The sequence below is a fragment of the Pinus tabuliformis genome, chromosome 9 (genome assembly GCF_031772625.1).
Source record: "Pinus tabuliformis cultivar Carrire ecotype Pingquan chromosome 9, CPIR1, whole genome shotgun sequence".
Taxonomy (NCBI): domain Eukaryota; kingdom Viridiplantae; phylum Streptophyta; class Pinopsida; order Pinales; family Pinaceae; genus Pinus; species Pinus tabuliformis.
In genome coordinates this window covers 2,017,826,558-2,017,849,550 of record NC_142307.1, presented here as the reverse complement: position 1 = coordinate 2,017,849,550, position 22,993 = coordinate 2,017,826,558, and the positions used below count along the sequence as shown (strand labels likewise).

General features: G+C 36.4%; 1 pseudogene; it reads left to right on the top strand.

The window, feature by feature from the left end:
* LOC149157178 (pentatricopeptide repeat-containing protein At4g14050, mitochondrial pseudogene) overlaps positions 1-6,837 on the top strand; it is a 46,399-nt pseudogene extending 39,562 nt beyond the window's left edge.
* Positions 6,838-22,993: the final 16,156 nt, after the last annotated feature.

The window sequence follows — 22,993 nt, the reverse complement described above, 5'->3', positions numbered from 1 at the left end:
TCTAAAGAAATTCAAGCCATTGAGAAAGACAAGGATGTATTAACTGAAATGGCTTTAAATAAGAAAATGGAAAAACATCCAAAAATAGGTTATATTCATATATTAGGAATGAAGATATTAATGCCCCAACTAGATTATTAACTACTCTAAATTATGATAAAGGCGCTATGTAGAAGGGTATATAATAGAAAAATTTTGATAAACTAGAAAACAATCTGAAACCTCATGACTATGAAACTAAAGGTTTCTTTTGTTTTAAATAGATTGCCACCTAAAGATAAGATAGAATGGCAGAAACAAATTTGGGAATCTAATAGAAAGAGATCTCATCCAAACAAAGTTTGAGACACAATTGAAAAAGTTACAAATTAATCGACAATTGAAAAAAAACAAACGTGGATAGAATAATAATAATAAATGATATTCCCCAAAATATTTTCACTCTAGGTGTTATCACATTGTTTAGTCTGAAATTTTTTTAAAGCATTGACAACGAGAGTGTCAGCGTGAATTTGTAAACAAGGTTAAAGTGTTGACAACGACAATGTCAACATTATTGTATTTTTGAAAATTTATAATTATGTTGACAACCAAAGTAGCAACACAAATTTATGAAAACAGTCAATTAAATTCCGACAACTGGAAAATTAGCATCAAATGTAAAATTCAAACTTTTCATGACCAAAGAAATACATCAATGGAATATCATGTTTAATCTCAAGTGTTTCCGGATGGTGGAAGTACTTATATTACCATGAGTTAAAAGTTGTGCAGAGTTAATCATTTGTATTGTTTTATTCACTGAAGTAAAACAATTGTTATCCCACATTCTTGTAATAAAATCCCACTCCCATCTCCATTGCCTGTGTTTCTGGACGGTGAAAGTTATGACACAAGCTCAACAATAAGAGGGAAAAGGTGGCAACACATATTTGTTTTTACTTGACAAAAAACTCTGTTTTTTAAAATTGTTTTTCCTGTAAAAGGCAGTAAATTCAGGAACGGTTTTCGAATAGAAGGAAACCAATTTTCCAAATCTAAAGGAGGTTTTTGTCCACAACAGACTCATTTAAAAAATAATCTCTCGGTTTTCTAGCATCTATCACCGTTTTGGAGTTTTAAAGGGATCACTAGACCCTATTTTTCAAGAATTTGTGACGAGAAATCTCATGGACAATTGTTGACATGGATGCCACCTCATCAAATTTGACTTGTTGATCCTTATCTCCAGCGATGACTCCAACAACAACATGATATTTAGATCCAAATAAGATTATGAAGTTTTCTATATGCATGTATTTGATAAAGTATGTTATTGTTTTTAGATTTTGTAATTAAGTTTTGTTAGAAACTTGTTTTACTTTGCAGTCTTTCCTATAAAGAAAATTTCTGAAGAATGAGAAAGGGTTGGGATTTTTATCATAATCTTATTGTGCCTTTTGTATTTTCTGAAAGTTTAAGAAGGAAGATTAATTCTGCAACAAAGATTCTTGCGTTGAGAGAGTTTGGATATGTGTTTTCCTGTTTTTGTTTTCCTTCTATGTTGTCATATGCATATTCTTCTATGACTAATAAGAATAAATAAACATAAATCATATTTACTATGCTTTGTTTATATGATCAGTTTGTCACAAATTTCTAACTTATGTTTTAAAGTATTCATCCTTGTGGTGCTCTTATCAGTATACGAACGTCTTCTTATTTTGCATTCCATCTGAACGTTTTAAAATTTCAGAGTGTCTTAGCTACACTGCCTCTGTGAAGGTTTTAGTTTGTCTCCTTGTTAAGCCAATTATTTGACTCCATGCCCAATGGAAATCTATCAAACCCTACCACAATTTTGAAATCCTATTACAATAGATCTAGTCATTGTGTTAAGTACATAACCATTCATTTTGACTCAGTTATAGAAGGGATCCCCCCTTTGGATTGAAAGGGCTAGCTTTGAATCCAAGATATTGGTTAGAAGCTACCTTAGTTATTTCCTTCCACAACCAGGGAGATTTCTGAGTGAAAACACTAGGAATAATTTTAGAAGATTCTTATAGTTTATCTCCCATCAAAAAGAAAAATAAAAATGAAATTCAATCACTTAGAGAGACTTAAATTACCTATCACTGAACATTCACAAATCACGTAAATAGTTGTCTTGGAAAAAGGAAAAGAAAATCCTTTTGAATTAAAATGTCAAATTTGAGAAAATCATTAAACAAGTTAATGATGAAAGTGAAGTTATATTATCAAATAGACTTGCTGAAAAAGATAAAATAATAGATGTAGAGCAGGTTCTAACAAGCTCAAATCAAGAGCAAGTTACTATATTGAAGAAACAACTATCAACAAAGCAAGAAGAGTTATAGAAGGTTGCAGTATAAATTCAAAGCAAGGCTTCAAAATAACAAATTTACAGGGCTAATAAACGCAAAGAATTCTTTGATTGAAAATTATTTAGCTAAAAACATAGAGAAAAATAAGATAATTGTTGAGACTCATTAATTAATCATTCAATTGGAAGAAAAACAAAAAATGATAAATAACATTTTTTTTGCAAAAAAACTATTTAGTTGGTGCAAAGCATTATATTTGGGATGAAATTATAGTGATTATGAAATTTTTCAAGGACATTTTATTGTTCTTCAAGACATAGAGAATTTGGAAAAAAAAGTTATTTTTGAAGTTAGAAAATCATGGAAACAAGTAGGAGGGAAAGGTCTAGATTGAAGCTCATGTCATAAAACTTATAACTAGTAGATCTAGAGAAAATCTAGGATATACTATAAATCAAAGACAAGGATGCTTTTATTATTCCCATAAACATAGTGCATACAAAACGCAATTTAATCACACCAACAAAAGAGAAGTGCAAAGCCGTTTTACAATTTAGTCATGATTTTAGGAATCAATTTTCAAAAGATTTTTAGCTTGGCTCAACATCCCCATGGAATAATGGAAGATGGTTATATAGCCTTGAAATTTAACTTAGAAAAAACATTTTTTACAAAATCAAATATCAAATGAAAAGTAATTTGATGATGTTAATGGTCCATTGAGAGAGATCATTATTTATGAAAAATTATATAAAGATTTTATGTTATTGGTCACTCTTCATCATATTTAAAAGACATTACGAGGAAGAAAATCCTTCATATAATTTATATATAGATTTAGATATCACTAATAGTAAGAAAATGAAATTCAAGATTTTAAAAGTAAATGAATAAAAATATATTTCTAAATTATAAAATAAAATTTCACTATTTAGTCCGGAATTAACCGCAATTCAACAAACTTCATCAACACGAATAACAACTGGCTTCAATTCGACAAACTTCATCAACACAAATAACAACCACAAAAAAAGGAACAACTCAAGCCCAATAAAGCCAAAAAAAAGAAAAGAAAAAAGAAAAATATAAATAGATAATTATATCTCATAGAGAATTCATCCCATGTTTAACTAACTTTATAGTAAGTTAAATTGGATTTTATTTACTTTATAAAAATCAAACTTTCATGTCAAAAAAAACTTTTCTAGACTTGATCTCAAAATAACTTATTTATGTATCTATTCAAAGTTTTGAATACAACAAGACTTTCTGTTCAAAGAGCACCTAATATTTCTAAACACTATTATTGTTATGTTATTATATTGTGACTTATTTTCAGTGGGCATAATTACAATATTTGCTACAAGATAAAGAATATCTAAATAAAGAATATAGAAGTTTCAATTTTTTTTGGTTGTTTTATGAATTTCAGGAATTAGTTCCATCTTTATGATTATGTATTTGTGTTTTTAGATTTTTAAAGTTTTTGTTGTTTTATGAATTTGAAGAATTAGTTCCATCTTTATGATTATGTATTTGTGTTTTTAGATTTAAAAAAAATCGTGCTTTATAGTTTTAAGGTATTATATACTATAAGTATTGAACTTAATAAACAATCAAATTTTGTTAAAAAAAAAAATTACCAACTTAAACTACTTTTGTGATAAGAAAATTTACTATTTAGATTACCAAAATTTTTTAATTAATCTAAAATTACACAATGCAAAAAAAACTTTATTAATAGTGTTCATTATTATTATAAACATTTTATATAATTTAAATAATAAATTATTTTATATATATGTAAATTATCTCGTTCATAATTTCCATGACACCTCTCTCCACAACAACAGTCCAGCTTCAGCTTTAAAATCACAATGCAGCTTCAGCTTTAAAATTTGGATATTGGTTGGAAAAACGTTCTGATAATTATAATTAATTTAATTTTTAAATAATATATTTTAATCATTTTGTTTTTAGTAAGATTTTTTTGGAATTTTTTTTATGGATTTTTCTGGTCTAATTTTTTTTTAATTTAGTGAGAATTTATTTTAATCACAAACTTGATGGGTAACTCGTACAATTGAAGTGCCCTAAAAATACCAGATTCCAAAACACCAAAAAATCGCATTAAAAACAACTCTTTTTTAATTAATATAATATATATATTTCATTATTAAATATTTTTATTTTAAAATAAATAATAAATTTCTTATTATAATAATTTTATATATTAAAATAATAAATTATTATTATTATGAAGATACTCTCTCCAACAATAGCAATGCAGCTTTAAAATTTGTATCACTTTTACATTTAAAATCGGGTTCATTCTCATTGAACCGCAGTATCTCTGTTAAATTACGCTTCTTCCTATGGGTTTAAGAGAGTTGCGCTCCTTGTAAGTGTAAACCATCACAGCAATGATACCCATACTTCGCTCGTTACCAATTTCCCACAAAACCAAGATGAGCCTCAGCATGCTTCAAGAAACTAATTTGAATGGCAACAATAACATCGTTAGCATCGGCATGGAAGCAGGGCCGAAAACTCAAACAACCCTTTTTTCACTGTAATAACTTCCCACTGTTTAGATGACTCTGCTTATGTCTCCCTTTTGCAGGACTGCATTGACAAAAAATCTCTGTCAGCTGGCAAGCTACTGCATGCCCACATAACCCAGTCCGGATTTAAGCCAGACAGATATTTAAACAACACACTTATCAATATGTATGCCAAGTGTGGATGCCCCGGAGAAGCTCGCAGAGTTCTGTGTCAGATGCCACGGCCCAATGTGGTCTCATGGACTGCTGTAATTGCAGCTTATGTCATTAATGGGTATACTGAAATTGCATTGAGATTGTTTTATGAAATGGTTAGAACAAGCGTTCAGCCGAATCACTTCACAATTGCTAGTATTCTCCCGGCATGTGCTGAACTAGCAGCTCTGGAGAATGCGAAGGAGATTCATGAAAATATTGTGAGAAAGGGGTTCCAGTCCGATGTTTTTGTAGGGAGTGCTCTGGTAGACATGTATGCGAAATGCGGGAGAATTGAGAATGCACGCCAAGTATTTGACAAAATGTCTCAACGAAATGTGGTTTCGTGGAATGCAATGATTGCAGGATATGCAGAGAATGGAATTGTGGAGGAGGCAATAGAACTGTTTGACAAAATGCCTGAGAGAGATGTAATTTCGTGGAATGTGATTCTTGGGGGATGTGTTGCAAATGGTCTTGTTGATGAAGCTCTGAAGTTCTTTGATATAATGCCGGAACATAATCTGATTTCATGGCATTCGATGATCACTGGTTGTGCAAATAATGGGCTGAGCTACAAGGCTGTCAAGCTTTTTGAACAGATGCAAATGGAGAATGTTAGTGTGCACTCGGAGATAATTGCCATCGTTCTGCCAGCCTGTGGAAATTTGGCAGCATTGGAGCAAGGCAGAATAATCCATGGAATCTTGACTATAAGGGGATTTCAGTCTGATGCATTTGTGGGGAGTGCACTTGTAGACATGTATGCCAAATCTGGAAGCATTGAAGATGCTTGTAAGGCGTTTGATAGAATGCCTAAACAGGATGTGGTTACATGGACGGCAATGATCACAGGGTATGCCATGCATGGGCGTGGAAAGCAGGCCCTTCAGCTCTTCAAACAAATGCAGACTTCCGGTATAAATCCCGATCGTGTTACATTTCTCGGTGTTCTATCTGCTTGTTGCCATTCAGGTTTAGTTAAAGATGGCTTGTGGTATTTTGAATGTATGAGTAAGTGTTTTCACATTACTCCTGCAATGGAGCACTATTGCTGCATGGTTGACCTTCTTGGCCGTGCTGGTCACCTCAGTGAGGCGCAAGATTTTATCAACAAAATGCCAATAAAACCTGATGCATCTGTTTGGGGATCTTTGCTTGGTGCCTGTAGAATTCATTCCAATATGGAACTTGGATATTATGTGGCAGAGCGGCTATTTGAGTTGGATCCTAAAAATCCCAAACCTTATGTACTGCTATCAAACATGTATGCTGTGGCTGGCAGGTGGAATGATATTGAAAAAGTCCGAAAAGTAATGAAATTCAACAACGTGAAAAAGGAACCAGGGTGTAGTTGGATCGAAGTCAATAAGCAGATGCATGTGTTTGCAGTAGGAGACAGATCACATCCACAAAAACACAAAATTTATCAAAAATTGGAAAGCTTGTCTGGGCAGATGAAGGCAGCAGGGTATGTGCCAGACACAAGTTTTGTTTTGAATGATGTGGATGAGGAGCAGAAGGAACATATTATCTTCCACCATAGTGAGAAGCTTGCCATTGCATTCGGGCTTATGAACACACCCCCCGGGGCGCCCATCCGGATCATAAAAAACCTGAGAGTTTGTGGTGATTGCCACTCTGCCACAAAGTTCATTTCCAAGGTTGTCGAAAGAGAAATAGTTGTTAGGGATGCTAAACGTTTCCATCATTTTAAGGATGGACAGTGTTCTTGTGGGGATTTTTGGTGATCCCTGGTGAGAAAAGTTAAAAAATGAAAACGGCTTAGTTATTTTGTTCTGATTTTTAGCTGGCTAAGTTCTGCACTAATTGTAACTTCATGGTTATTACACATCAATGTTCTTGCCATGGCTTTGGAGGTCTGCACTGGCCATTTAACATGAGAGGTTTTCCTTATTATACTATCAGCCATTAATCTATTGGCAACCCATATGTTAGATATTATCCCTTCTCCTCTGCCATAGTCAAAGTGACTTTGCAGGCATGCTAAGGTTTTTGACCTATTTTCTGATGGGATTTGTCGGGATTACGGTTGACCTGTTTGTATTCTTTATTTCTTTGGAGCCTGTTTTCCGAGCCAGGACTGTAAGCAAACTCTGCAGAGAGCATGCAAAATTCAAATGAGGTGATTAACTAGGAAGTCAAATAATCATTAAGGTGATTAGGTAGAATCGCTAGAATCTAGAGTTGATCAAAGTTAGAAGACGATCATTATTAACCTTATTTTATTAATAATACTACTTTATTAACACTACGTTAGATTTATTTTAATTTTGGATTTACTAAGTGCGGAGAGGGATTAAATCTTTTTCTTGATGTGTAAACCTCTTTTAGAATGAAAAGGGAGGGATCAAATCTCTCTCTTGAGGTGTAAACTTTCTTTTAAAATGAAAAGGGATTTGATCTCTCTCGGTGTTGGGTAGATCCGGAGTTAAGATAGATCTAGACTGGTTCAATTATTAGCCTTTAAAAAAGTCACATTAGAAAAAAAATACCATGGGAAAAAAACGATAAATTAAAAATATAATGAAAAAAACCATAAATTAAAAAATTATATATCTTTTATTTAAATTTTATTTTGAATGAGGGAACGTGTTAAACATTAAAACATCTTTATCATACTCAGTTGGACAGCACCTTTATGATACCATTAATTTGCGAGAAGATATACGCCTTCGCATGGGGTCAATTTTAAGAGTTTCCAAACTCAAACACTGGTTTTTTCCTTAAGAAGTTAGAACTTGTATGGAGCTACAAATCTATGACATTTAAGTGTTTTGTCAAGATTTGCCCATTCTACAGATAAGGGAAACCACATTGTTGCTGGTTCCTACCCGTGAAGGATGTTTTTATATCGACAAGCTTGAGGAGTGGTTAAATTCACAAGGGGGTGATGGTATCTATTTGTGCAAGTTTGTTATAAGGCTTCTTTTGTATGCTGATGACCTTACTCTGATTGCTAAATCGGCTCTTGGTTTGCAAGAGCACTTACTATCCCTTGAGCATTTTTGTAAAAGTGTGGGGATACAAGTCAATATCAGTGAAACAAAAGTAGTGGTCTTCTCTAAGAAAAGAAAACATAACCAGCATAAGTTCTACTTTGAAGGCAACATTCTAGAAGAAGTTGTGGATTACAAGTACCTTGGAATTGACTTCAACAAAAATCTAAGCTGGAATGGTTGTAGAAAGAAAAGAACTTTGGGGGGTTGGAAAGCATTTTATGCTTTTCAAAATAGGTGCAGAGAGGTAGAGTTATGGGACTGGAAGATCACTCAAACTATTTTTGGGCTTCTAGTGATTCCGGTGATTCTCTATGGTTGTGCAGTATGGGCTAGCAATACCTCTGACATGCAGTGGAGACAAATTGAAAAATTTCAGAAGTGTTTGATTACAAACAAATTTAAGATTAAAAGTGCAGTTCCTTATGATATCTTGTTAAGTGAATCAGGGACCGCTCCTATTGAAGCAATTGCTATGGTGTGAGTCATAAGGTATTTAAAAAAAAAATGAGCAAATGGAAGAGGGTAAATGGCCTAAGGTTGTCTTTAATGATAGATTGTGCAAGAGCAAAAAAACTTGGATGCAACAAAATAACAAATGGTTTAGTAAATGGAGTATTTTCTTGAACGTGTGTCCCATAAACAGCAAAGAGATAAAAGCTTTTGTTATGGAAAAGTTCCACAAACGCACCTGGGATAAGAAGCTAGGAAGAAAGAAAAATTACTATATTGAAGTGTTTAATCCCACTCATAATCATAGAGGCCAATATCTCTTGGAGAGCCAAAATTCTTATTGCTCAGTTAAAGACTAACTCTCATCAACCCCGTTGTGAAACAAGGTGCTGGAAAAGACCAAAGGAAGTGTGGGAGGAAAGGGTATGCATTTTTTGTTCTTCTGGAAAAGTGGAAACAGAAAAACATTTCATTTCAGAATGTGAGGCCTTCAAAAACAACAAAGAAAGTTATGCAGATATGCTGGAAGCTAGCTCTTGGGATAATCTATTTAGTGAGGGTTTTGTCAAGAAGCTAGAAGCATTTATTGTGAAGCTTCATAGAAAAAGGGCCGAATACATCAAGCAGATGAAGAAGCAATATGTCTCATAGGCTACCTTTAGCCTTGTAGACATTAAAATAATTTCTTTCTTTTTGTCTTTCTACACGCCCTTATTACAAAAATTGCTTAACCCCTTTTTCTCATGCTTATAAAATCCTAGCCTAGCGGTAGAGTTTTAGCCTAGCGGTAGAGTTTTAGTTACGAACATAGTAGTGCTATATGTAAAAAGTTCATTTATTATAATAAGGGCTAATGGATTTAATAGTGACTTAAGTTTCAAGTTAATTGTTTGTTAGGGTTCATAGACATTTCATATATTATTATTGATACAATCATCCAACGTATCGTTATTGTTATTGTGAAAGTTTTCCTCCACTGCATGGATTTGAGGATGTAATCTACCCTTGTGTGAGTGCTTCCATTTTTTTTTTGTTTTTACATTCCTTTATTTTGTTTATATTTCCAATTATTTAAATAGTTGTAATATTAATTTCATTTTAAGTTTTAGTAATTGGTATTAAAATTTCAATTAAGTTTCATGTTTTGTGTACAATTTTGAAGAGAAATATGTTGACGATCAAAATTTTGCGCTTTGATGCCAACACCCTTGAATATCACTAGGTTAGTGAGATAATGGGACTAGGCTCAAGGTTTAAGTTATAATTAATTACAATGAATTTTTACATTGAAATGGATAGAACCTAATTATAGGAGGATGAGGAGGATCCAAATACCAAACTGGAATCCCCAATGTAATGTTAGGCAAATTAAACATAGCCATCACAAGTGTGTTGACTACTATTGGTGGTGGAAATAAGAAAGGTATTTGACCGAATGGATAGTGACTAGGCGGAACACCCCCAGTTGCATGAGTTGAATTTGTGGTAGCATATTGCTGAGAAGCCAACTATTGGGAGGAGGGTCCAAGTTGCTATGCAACTTGAGAATCGGCCCCCATGCATACTTGAAAGGTGCTAGGTGTAGTAGGCATAGGCGATGGGCCATAATATGTCCCAAGCAAAGAGGAATCTTTGTAGAATTTTGGACTGATCTCAGTGAGAGAAGGCAATATGCCATTGCCAACCATTAAGGAAATGAAATTTTCAAGATGAACCTAAAGCTTTGGATCATAGTATGTCAATTGGTGGATAGTGACAATCTTCCCATTATGGAGAAAGCTCATGGTACGATAGACGAATGAACAAACCACTTTCATGGCATACATGAATCTACGTACTAGAAGGAGATTATAGTCTAAAGGTGTGTCAATAACATCAACATCGATCAAGACTTGCTTATCGACTACCTCGATAGGGAAATTTTGGTTCAAGCGTTCAGTTTATGAGGGACGACCATCATATGCTCTAAATGTGATTGTGGATGGTTGGAGTTCTAGGGATCCGAGTTGTTTCTAGACCTAAGAGGACATCACACGTGGATGCCCCTTCATTAATGATACATCACTGGACAACGATGTTCTTGATGGATATGAGGACTTGGAAGGAAACTAACGGGGAGAGACGAGGAGAGTCTACTTTATCAACATCAAAGACAATCATTCAATCGTTGGACAAATCCAGAACACCCAAAGCAAAGATTAGAGCCTTTCATCGTAAACAAAATTTTTGGAGGGCTTCTAGTGCTGACATGGCAATAGGCGATTGCACCAAGTCATCTACAATTCTATAGTCGTGGGTGGCCCATGAAAGGGAATTGGTAGTGTTTCAACATATGGACCCATGGTGATATTGGGAGGAACCTTAATCGTTGGTCAATGGATCTATAGGGTTCCATTTATTGATGACAGAGGCTTTGTGGTGGGTTTTGGTTGCATCTCAAGGGGAGGTTCGTATTGATGCAATGAGTGGAGAGGTTGGATATCTACAAAATTCACCATTAGCATATGACATGTTCCATTCCTAGGTTGGTTGGAGTTGGAGTAGGAGGAGGATATTGGCCACATGTCCTTGGTTAGGGAATGGATTTTGAAGCACGACCAATTGTGAAGGGGGTGGAGCAAAAGTAGGAGGTTGTTACCCCTTTTTGTAGTCTCTTGATTTTTCCATAGCCTATGCATTTCAGGGAGGAGGGGACACTCATGAGTGTAGTGACCATATGTACCACAATAGGCACAAGGCTTGTTCATTCGAATAGCCTTGCTTTCTTCAAGTTGATTTCCATGTTGTTGAGTTGTGGTATTTGAGTTGTCATTAGGATTTTGGCCTTGATTACCTTGAATTTTGGCATTATGTTTTCCCTTACCCTTGTTCATTTTCTTTGGATTAAGGGGATTGGCTACATTCTCCTGGGCATACACTTTACCTTGTTGAGGAGGTGCATGGTGAGTCATGGGAGTTTGAGGTGCTAATACATGAGGGGTTGGAGCACTTGGCTATGGATACAAAAAGTAAGGGTTCACTACTAGATTCTAGTAAGTAGGTGGAGTACATGTTTTCCCAAGCATAAGCTGATATGGATGGGCATATGCATAAGAGGTACTAGTACCTTCTTGTGACAAAACACTAGAGGGATCCGAGGGAGGATAATTGTAATATGTATTGGGACCCCCTGGGGATGGCCATATCCCATGTGTCCTAGTAGGGATGGGGAAGGTTGATGATATGCTATAGACCCAATCACATCACCACTCGCATGAGATGCCCCCAAAGTGGAATGGTCACCTCGGAAAGAATGTGGGGCATCGGGGATGATAGTGTATAAATAGCTCGATTGGGCATAGATCATGTCATATTGCATGGCCTCTTCCTTGATTTATGGGAATGCTGAAGCAACATCCTTGATGATGGAAGGAAGGAGTTATGTCAAAAACCAATCCATGAAAAAGTGGTAACTAAGCTCCGGAGCTTTGCACAAGATCTTCCATCTACACCACTCCTGTATATTATTAGTGATGTGAGTGGCAGTGGTTTGGCAGCAGGTTGTTAGGATCTATGTTTCAGTGTCGTGGTAGACAGGGAATTAAAAATAATAAAGGAAAGTGTTTGCAATGGTGGAAAACACTCGAGGAGTTCCATGGGGTTGGTCGATGTATCATTTCACCAAAGCACTAGTCAATGTGCATTGAAACAAATGGAGATAGACCAAATCATCCATTATGGAGTTTGATGAACACCACATGTGGAATGATCAGACATGTTTGGTAGGCTCTTCTCCCGAGTTCTCAAACTTGGCCATATCCGAGGGAAGTTTTGTTGGCATTGGGGACCATGTCAAATCATGGAGGAGAGGATCATTAACGAGCTGGCTCAAATCTGGTAAGTTCAAGCTAGCCATGAAAGGAAGAAATGACTAAGCGATAGTGGTCCCAATAGGTTCTCCTACATTGGCTCTAGAATTAGGACTCGCATTAGTACCAACATTAACATTGGTATTTCCTCTACTATTAGCTCCCATAGTGGAACCGACATTACTGTTGGGGTTAACACCTACCATGGTAGCGAGTTGGGGTTGAATGGATTCAGAGGCAGAGAAACTACTAGAAGACTCAAAGGAGTTAGAATTTGAAGGTGGGTTAGGATCAGGGACCTTGACTCATCAAACAGGTGCAAGGGGTCATCCTAGAAGAAAATAAGGGCAAATGCCTCTGAATCTTTGTGACTAGTGCTTAATGAGTGCTATGGTGTCAGGATGAATATGAATTTAAAAAGCTAAAGGGATGAAAAGTCAAATAAAATCAACAAAGAGCAGGCAAAAAACTACATGGAGTGGTGTAATGTGGTTTTCTAACTAATAGCTTATGCTAATCTAATTCAAGCAATCTCGTCCTATCAAAGAAAAATTCTCTAGCCTAGGAGACGAATTTGCCTCAACAAGTCTTAAACTACATTTCAATATGGCCTTCCAAACAACCAAGCTCCTGGATTATTAGGGACGCGAACAAGGTTGTGTGAAGGTATGAAGAGGTGTGGTTGCTTCCCACAACCATCACCTATAGGGTGGTTTTACCTACAAGAATGGCCACTATGGTTACCTTCATCCAGTGGGGGCGAGAGAATCTTAGCTTTTGGGTGTCAACTCTGGACCTAGATTCTTGATAAAGAGTTGGAAGCCTCAAGCGGAATCGTCAGTGTCGGCAATCTAAACCTTACCCCCTTCATAGGTTTCTTTTGCGCACTAGTTTTTACCACTGGATGATGATGGATTTTAAGCTCCCTATAGAAAACCACTGTGTTTCAATGTATAATGATCGATGGGTGTTATTTAGATGCATATCCCACTAATCCTAACCTAACTAATATATTGTTTTGATGCCTAAGTGGGCTTAATCAATGTGTGTTAAGTTAGGGTTGATTTTAGAGGTTCAGTTTGGGGTCTTGAACTAAGCATTTTAACTTAGTGGTTTGTAGGTATGTCACAAGTGTATGTGTGGTACAACTTGAAATTAAATTACTTTGCATTAAATAACATATAATAAATTGCATATGACAATAAACAAATTGTTGTAATAAAACATAAATCACTTATTCATTAAATCAATACACTACCCACCCTTTGGAGACTTTTGTGAAAAGAGAAAGAGGCTCAAAAAGGGGAAAGAATGAGGCTTTAAATCGTGGAAAACAAATCAAGGATAAGAGTGGAATCAAATTTTCTATGCTATAGCCAACTTTATGTAGAGGCTACAACTAGGAAACAAAGGTTTCAAGGTTGCAAACAAGCCTAAAATAGATCTACCAAAATGGAGGCTCGAAAGAGGAAAACAAGAGGAGATTAATACTAGTCAAAAAGAAGCTTTCTTAATCTCAAGCTCTAATGAGGAAACAAGTTCTCATACCAGAGGGGGGAAGGGGAGGAAGAAGGGGTTCTAGTCCATGACAGTAAAATACCAATTCAACTTCCCAACCCAACTTGGTGGAGAAGTACTAGAAGCCCCCAATGGGTCTCCTTCTTCCTCCTAGGGTTTATAAAGTGAAGATATCAAGGCTTATAGATTTGAGGCTTCTGCGATCAACATTTTGTGTAGTGATGTCTTCCGGAGTCATCGCAATCATGTTTTATTGTATCGATGTTTCGAACCAACCTCCGTGGTTCATCCTCAGGATCAAATGTGTGAAAAAGTCAAATAATGATAGGGTAATAAATAGAGGAATGGTTGGAATGGTAATGTGAGGAGCCGACAGGTTTGATAATGTTCAAGAAATTAATTAAGTTTAATTAATTAAATTAATTTATTTTTTTTTACATTAAATTAATACCTAATGTTATTTGTTCTAGTATGATATAAAAAAAAATTATTAATTGATTTTGTTGACTTGCGACTATTAATGTTAATTTTACTATGTATTACTATTAAAGTTTTAAATATTGCAAAATAATTAAATAATGTACTATAATGACTAATTAGGTCTTAATGTAACATCGCAATATTTTGGTATTCGATATTTTTGATAACATAATTAATACTTAATGTTACTATTCTAGTATGGTATAAAAAAAATTTGTATTAATTAATTTGGTTGACTTTAGGATTGTTAATGTTAAATTTATTATGTATTACTATAATGTTCTAAACATTGTTAAATAATTAGAATCATGTAAATCTGCTGCTCTTCTTGCTATCCTTTTACTCGAAAAATCGAGAGTGAGGATAGCAAGAAGAGCAGCAGATTTACATTTTTTCTCTAAAACTATTTATCAATTCTTTGTTGCTCTTCTGCTCATCATTATTCTCATATCCTGATGATGGATCCCATTTGGGATTCGAAACGTTGATACAAAAATCTTAAAACTGTGGATTCTCCGGTCATGAATTCAAAAGATTCAACCCACAGATCTCTAAAATCCATAATCTTGTCCCAGTACGGAGGGGACATTTGGAGTGATATCCTTTTACTCGAAAAATCGAGAGTGAGGATAGCAAGAAGAGCAGCAGATTTACATTTTTTCTCTAAAACTATTTATCAATTCTTTGTTGCTCTTCTGCTCATCATTATTCTCATATCCTGATGATGGATCCCATTTGGGATTCGAAACGTTGATACAAAAATCTTAAAACTGTGGATTCTCCGGTCATGAATTCAAAAGATTCAACCCACAGATCTCTAAAATCCATAATCTTGTCCCAGTACGGAGGGGACATTTGGAGTGATATCCTCTTACTCGAAAAATCAAGAGTGAGGATAGCAAGAAGAGCAGCAGATTTACATTTTTTCTCTAAAACTATTTATCAATTCTTTGTTGCTCTTCTGCTCATCATTATTCTCATATCCTGATGATGGATCCCATTTGGGATTCGAAACGTTGATACAAAAATCTTAAAACTGTGGATTCTCCGGTCATGAATTCAAAAGATTCAACCCACAGATCTCTAAAATCCATAATCTTGTCCCAGTACGGAGGGGACATTTGGAGTGATATCCTTTTACTCGAAAAATCGAGAGTGAGGATAGCAAGAAGAGCAGCAGATTTACATTTTTTCTCTAAAACTATTTATCAATTCTTTGTTGCTCTTCTGCTCATCATTATTCTCATATCCTGATGATGGATCCCATTTGGGATTCGAAACGTTGATACAAAAATCTTAAAACTGTGGATTCTCCGGTCATGAATTCAATAGAATCATGTAATATAATGATGAAACTAATTAGGTCTAGGTCTTTTAAATTTTAAATTTTACTAATTGAATATTTACTAATTAATAATTTTGAGAATATATTGCTAGGGATTTTCCTATATTTTTATGCCAGCTGAGTTTTAAATAAAATTATTTGAATTTAATCTTAAAAAAGTTCTTTTAGGGATTGTAAGAGTGCAAGGTGGGGTTCTTGATTAATGTTATTTATTCAAATATTAATAAAAAGAAATTCGGGATAGGTGAACCTTAAGGAAGACTAAGAGATGATGGGGACGGGAGTACCTAGGAGACGGAAGAAACCCCAGTTAGTGTAGGAACCCAATTATCACTTATTTTCCAACCATCATCGCAATTGAGGTTATTGGGGTGTTTTCCTATTTCTATAGTTTCTCTAAATTTTTTATGGTGATAATGGTCGATCTTGGCCACCACACAGGAATTTTCTATGCAAATGTGATGATTGTTTTTACTAGAGTGCTCGGCCAATGCTGAGGTTTTGGAACAGTTATGCTTGATGTCAACAGCATGTTCTTGAATCCTTGTCAATATAGAACGGCTAGTTTCACCAATGTAGGCTTTGCCACACACAGAACTTGTGGTGTTTAGGATCCATAGGATCTTTTACCGATTGTAGGTATCTGATGATTGTATTCAAGGGTTTGAAAGTGGTTTTTATATTATTCTTTTTTAAAATGTGTGAAATCTTATCTGTGGTGCCTAGAATGTAGGGAAGGTGAACTAGTCCTACACAATCATCCAATGGTTGTTTATTTTTAGGATTTCTGCACTTTTGAACGCTTTGATTCCCTGGTGTCTACTATATCCATTCTTCTCAAAAACATCCAAGAGGTGGTTCTTTTCTTGATCAAAATAATCATGATCTGAAATACGTACCGCCCTGGTAGCTAGATCACTGAACACCCCGAGTTTCTGAGCAGGATGATGGTGAAAGTCGGCATGCACATAATGTTCTGTGTGGGTTTTCTTGCAATAGACCTAGTAAGATATTGAGCCATCTTGGTTTCTCTTGATTAGGATGTCAAGAAAGGGAAGATTGACATTCTCTTGCACTTCCATTGTGAACTTGATGGAATTTGATTGAATGTTAAGGTGCTCTAGGAATTTGTCCAATTTTTCTTTTCCATGAGGCCAAATGATGTAAGTGTCATCGACAAATCTCTTCCAAAGCTTAGGTTTTAAAGGGGAAGACTCAATGGCTTTGGCTTCAAAATGTTCCATGAACAAATTGGCAATAAGGGGGGATAGAGGTGATCCCATGGCTACACCGCAGGTCTGCTCATATATATCATCCCTGAAGTTGAAAAAGGTGGATCTCAGACAAATTTCTATTAATTTAGTTGTGTCAGGATCAATGATTTTGTGGACCACTTCCATGGCTTCATCTATGGGTATATTGGTGTAGAGAGATTTTACATAAAAACTCACCAAGATGTCATTATGGTAAAGTTTTATGTGCTTGATCTCATTAATGAAGTGATTGGAGTCTTTGACAAAGGAGCTAGTGTTCCTTACCATAGGTTTAAGCTTCTTGGCAAGATGTTTTGCAAGATGGTAAGTAGGACCTCCAATAGTATTGACTATGGGTCTAATGGGGATACCTTCCTTATGAATTTTAGGGGCTCCATAAATCCTAGGGGTGTAGGGTTTGGTTTCAATAAGATTCTTAATATTGTGTTCCTTGCTCATTTTTATTAAGTTATTAACTTTTTTTGAGATCTTCTTTATGAGATTCTTTTTTAGTTTAATGTAACATCCACTATTGGTTAGGTGGTCTAACATCTTATCATTGTAATCTTATGTGTTCATTATAACAGTCGCACCACCTTTGTCAGCGTTCAAGACCACAATGTTAGGGTTTTGGTTTAAGGTCTTGAGGGCAAGGTTTTTTTTTTTTTGGAGATTTGCTTCTACGTGGTTTAGCTTTTTTGAGGATGATGGAACAATCCTGTCTAATCATCTCTTTAATATTGTCTGGTAAATCCTTAATCCCATATTCAATGTTGCATAAAATATTTTCTTTCGGAGGGAAATAGCAAAATTTAGGCCTGTTTTAAGTAAACCTAAAGCTGCTTGGTCAAACTGGGTATTGTTTAATCATCTCTTTAATATTGTCTAGTAAATCCTTAATCCCATATTAAATGTTGCATAAAATATCTTCTTTCGGAATAGTGCGAGGGGAAATAACAAAATTTAGGCTTGTTTTAAGTAAACCTAAAGTTGCTTGGTCAATCTCGGTATTGGAAAGATTTATGATGCTTACTTTCCGAGCATCTGTTGTCACTGTCTCAGTGTTTCTTTTAATTGTGGATGTTGTCATATCATCTAGGGTGAGATTATTGTCTTCATTGGGAGCTTATCGTGTATATTGTTCTGCTTTCAAATACCACATGGGTCGCTGTTTCGTTCTTATTATTTAATATTTCCATCTCATTGATTTCTATTTCCGTGGGCCTAACACTTATGTTCCATGGTAGTCCCAATTTTCATAACATCGTTGTCTAAAATTACTGATTGAATTTTGTTGTTCTCGGGTGGATCTGTTGGTGTACATGCACTTAGACTAGCTGTAGACTAGCTGTGTTGGTGTACATGCACCTAGATTAGCTCTAGTTAACTTATTGCTTGCATGCATGTGGCACATGTACACATTAGCATAAGATAAAGCACACTTAGCTTTAGTTATTGCATGCACAACTAAGCTTAACTTAGTTGCTTTTGTGTATTTATTCTAAACCTCATATTGTAGAATTCACTTTCATTCTTTTCTCAATTCTTGTTCGCTTCCTTCCTTCTCTTGCAAGCTTGTTATTGTTTTGCAGATCTAGATCTATTTGTGTATCTCAAAAATCTTACATGGTATCAGAGCACAGGGATTTGTAATCAATGCACAAGCAATTTTATTTGCAGGTTCAAAAGATTGAAGCAACAACAAAGAATGGAGTCTAAATTGGAGTTTCCACAATCGGCAATTCTCACTCCATATAATTATTTCGAATGGAAGCCAAAGATTCAACTTCATCTTAGAAGTAGAGGCTTATTTCGAATAACCATGGGAACGGAAGTTGAACCAACATCGGTAGTGGAGAAAGCAAGATATTTCAATCGCATGGACGAGGCCTTCGGCATCCTATGTTTATCTATTTCTCCAGAACTGCTATTTCATGTTGAATCATGTTCAACTCCAAATGAAGTATGGAAAATTTTGGAAGAATTGTTTGGAAAACAGGATGAAATGCAAGGTCACATTCTCGAAAATGAGTTAAACTCATTAGATCCGAGAAACTTTGAGAACATTCAAGATTTTTTCACAAGGTATAAAGCCTTGTTGGTTCAGCTGAAAGGATGCGGGATCGACAAATCCAAGCAAGAAAAGCAGTTGATTCTTTCCATTTTATCAAAACTTGGTCCAGAGTATGCAGTATTCGTCTCTACATTCCACACAGTCAGATCTGCAACTGGTGCAGATTGGAAGATGCCCTCACTGGATTCTTTTATTCAGTCTTTGATGCATGAGCAAGATAAGCTCATCAAAATGGGCACACTTAAAAATTCCAAAGCGCATCCACTTACTGTGCATGCAAAAGGATCTGGCTCAAAGGAAAGGAAAGGAACGAAAGGAAAATCAATGTGCAATTATTGCCACCGTGGTTTTCATCCTGAATCTGCATGCATGAAGAAGACTATAGATCTTATGGCGCAGACTCTCCAGCAACACAATCTTGGAGACCACATTCCTGAGAATGCTAAGAAGAAGTCTGGAGAAAAAGCACCCGATCCAAGAGAAAAAGCACCCGATCCAAGAGGTAACGGGCATGCTTTGATTGCTCTTCATTCTGCACCACAAGAATGGATCATCGATTCAGGAGCTTCACATCATATGGCTTCTTCAAAGGAATCCTTTTCTTCTCTACATGCATACTCAGGTCCTCCCATCCTCATGGGGGATAATTCTGCAGTTGCAGCAACTGGACAAGGAAGAGTGCAATTCGAAGATGGAAGTTTTGAAAATGTCTTGCATACTCCAAGGCTTGCTGTGAATCTTCTCTCAGTGTATCAGATGACACACACAGGCAGCGGAAGGAAAGTGGAATTTACCCCAGATTCCGTGAGCATTTATGACATGCAAACCAATTTGAAGATTGCATCTGGCAAGGTAAATGATCAATCTCGTCTGTATACATTTTCTGATTTTGTTCCTCAAACCCCTGTTAGACCACCAGTTGTTGAACATCGAGATCAGACTTCTGCACAAAAATGGCGCAGCATGAGTGATATCCTTGATGATCCTGCCTCTATCCCTCTATTTGAGGAAGATCCGCAAGCACTCTTAGCTATGGAGCCATCCATGCCCATGCATGCTTATATGATGCATGGATCTGATCCACAAACTTATGCAGAAGCAAATGGGCATCTTGAATGGGAAGCCGCCATGGATGAGGAATATAACTCTCTCATTGAGAACCAGACTTGGGATTTGGTTCCGTTTGACGAGGAAGAAGGCGCGGCCAAGGCCTATGACCGAGCGGCCCTCAAATTCCGGGGTCGAGATGCCATTACTAACTTCAGTCCTGTAAGAGATGAGGATTCGGAGGCTCGATTCATGAGGGAGCACAGTCAGGGAGAAATCGTCGACATGCTCCGGAAGCACACATATGACGCAGAATTCGAGCATTATAGAAAGAGTCTCATTATGAGGGAAGCTTTGTAGGCCTCCAAGAACAACGCCGGGGCGTCAGGGCTGAAGGTTTCCGGCCTGAGAGCTAATGTCTGTCAACAAAACCAAGAAACCGTCCACGCAAACATGAATGTCTCCTCCTCCGCTGCCGTCGCCGCCAAAGAAATGGAAGATCCGCCTAAAATTATAAGATTCATCAAATCCAACAAGAGCCCAATTCAAATTGAGCCGGTCACGCTTGCTCTGATGCTCTTCAGCGTGGTCATGAAGAACTATCCATCTCAAGGATGGGACAAAATGAAGAACATAACCTTTGGCATAAGCGATCTGGAAGACTTTCTTGAATACCAAGAAGGATCCATGCGGCCTGATCTGCAAATTCTGGCCATAGACACGTTAATGATTCTTGCAAAGAAAGGTATATCGTTGAGCTCCTCTGATAAGGGAGCTCTGTGTAATCTCTTCTCTCTGTTTTCAAAACCAGAAGATGAGAGGTTCGTCAAGGAGGCAGGGGAAGCCCTGAATTTGCTTTCACGCGATAGTAGAGACAACTGTCGACTAATGATGAGCACTGAGCTGGAGCACAATCATTCGAATTTGATCGAGTGGCTGATCTCTATGCTGCACCACCCCTTTCAGGGCATTGTCGTAATGAGAATTCTTCGTAATCTGTGTGTAGACGCAAAGGCCAGGGAATTAATCTCTGCAGTTGTAGCAAGGATAGGTGCAAAGGTTCTGGGGTTTGTGATGAATGAAGACGGCGACCATCAGGAAGCAGCCATAGGACTACTTGCTGAGCTCTTCATAACCAAATCAGATTTCGATAGCATGCTCCAAGAATCAAGCGGTGTAACAACCATATCGTTGATTTCAAAACTTTTAGAGGTCTTCCGTCAGAGTCGATCAAACGAGGGTCGCCTGAGATTGAGCACCGGCCTTCTGAGAGCAGTTATACAGATGGACAAAGATGCAATATCAAACAGCATATATTGAAGCGACGGAGCTTGCCGCCAGACATCTTTTCTTTCCTCCTTTTTTTATTTTTTTATATGCATTGTATATGGGTACCTAAAATGGCCGTGTTGCCGGGACCCATTCATTATTGCATCACACTCACCTAAGTTATGCTTAAGGGGGGGTGTTGGTGTACTAGACTAGCTGTAGACTAGCTGTGTTGGTGTACATGCACCTAGATTAGCTCTAGTTAACTTATTGCTTGCATTCATGTGGCACATGTACACATTAGCATAAGATAAAGCACACTTAGCTTTAGTTAGCTTTAATTATTGCATGCACAACTAAGCTTAACTTAGTTGCTTTTGTGTATTTATTCTAAACCTCATATTGTAGAATTCACTTTCATTCTTTTTTCAATTCTTGTTAGCTTCCTTCCTTCTCTTGCAAGCTTGTTATTGTTTTGCAGATCTAGATCTATCTATGTATCTCAAAAATCTTACAGGATCGTTGTCTAAAATCGCTGATTTTATTCTGCTGTTCTGGGGTGGATCATTAGTCCCACTGCCCAAAGAGGTAGAGTGCTCTATTCCTACAGAATTTACGTTTGTAACTGCGTTAGTCTCCGGAGCGATTATGTTGTTGGCTATATGATCTGCGGATTTCGAATACACTTTTTATTTGTTGATATCGCTTTTTGATTCTCAGACTGTCACTGTGGGCTCAGCGTTCTTGTCCGAGATCTCATCGCTCTTATTACCAAATGCATATGACCTCTGTGACGTGGAATGCTCCATCATAGTGATGTGAGAACCTGCGCTGGTCCATGTAGTTTCGTAAGTGCTTCTGGAAGTGCTTCTGTGGGACTCTATTCCTGTAAATGCTATATCAGGACCTTTGTTAGTGTCCGGAGTGATTCTATTGTTCGTTATCTGATCTGCTGCGGGTTCCAAAGACGTTTTTGTCTTGATATCGATTTCTGATTCAGTGAAAGCTGTCACCGTGGGCTCAACGTGTCCGAGGTCTCATTGCTCCTATTCATCAACGTACTGCCCAACGCATACGTCTTTGATCTTTGTGACATGGAATGCTCCATCCTAGTGATGTGAGAAGAACCTGCACTGGTCCATATAGTTTCGGAAATGCTACTGTGGCATTTATGACTAGTGTTTTGATCCACGGATTCCCTATACGCTGCAGCCAAATTGTTCTTTTCAGGAACAACGTCAGAATTCTGCTTCATTGCGATGTGGTGTGACTTTTGTGATTATTTTCTATAGATATAAGTGAATTAAGAAAAGATATATGTGTAGGTTTAATTTTGGATTGGTTTGGCGCTGTCCAGGGATGAACATTGGCTTTTCTTTTATTTTTTCAAATTTTAGGGTTTGTTTAATTTTCTTTTGTTCTTCAGTTTTAAGAGATTTCAAAGTTGCGCATGAGTCTATTCGACCACAGCAATGGTTCAATATGGTTCTATAGAGTAAGCTATAGATGATGAGCCTTTTTGTTTAATAGGTTTAGTTCTGAATGTAATTTACTAATTTGTGAGGGGGGAGTGATTGGCTGGCTTTGGTGAAGGTGAAGA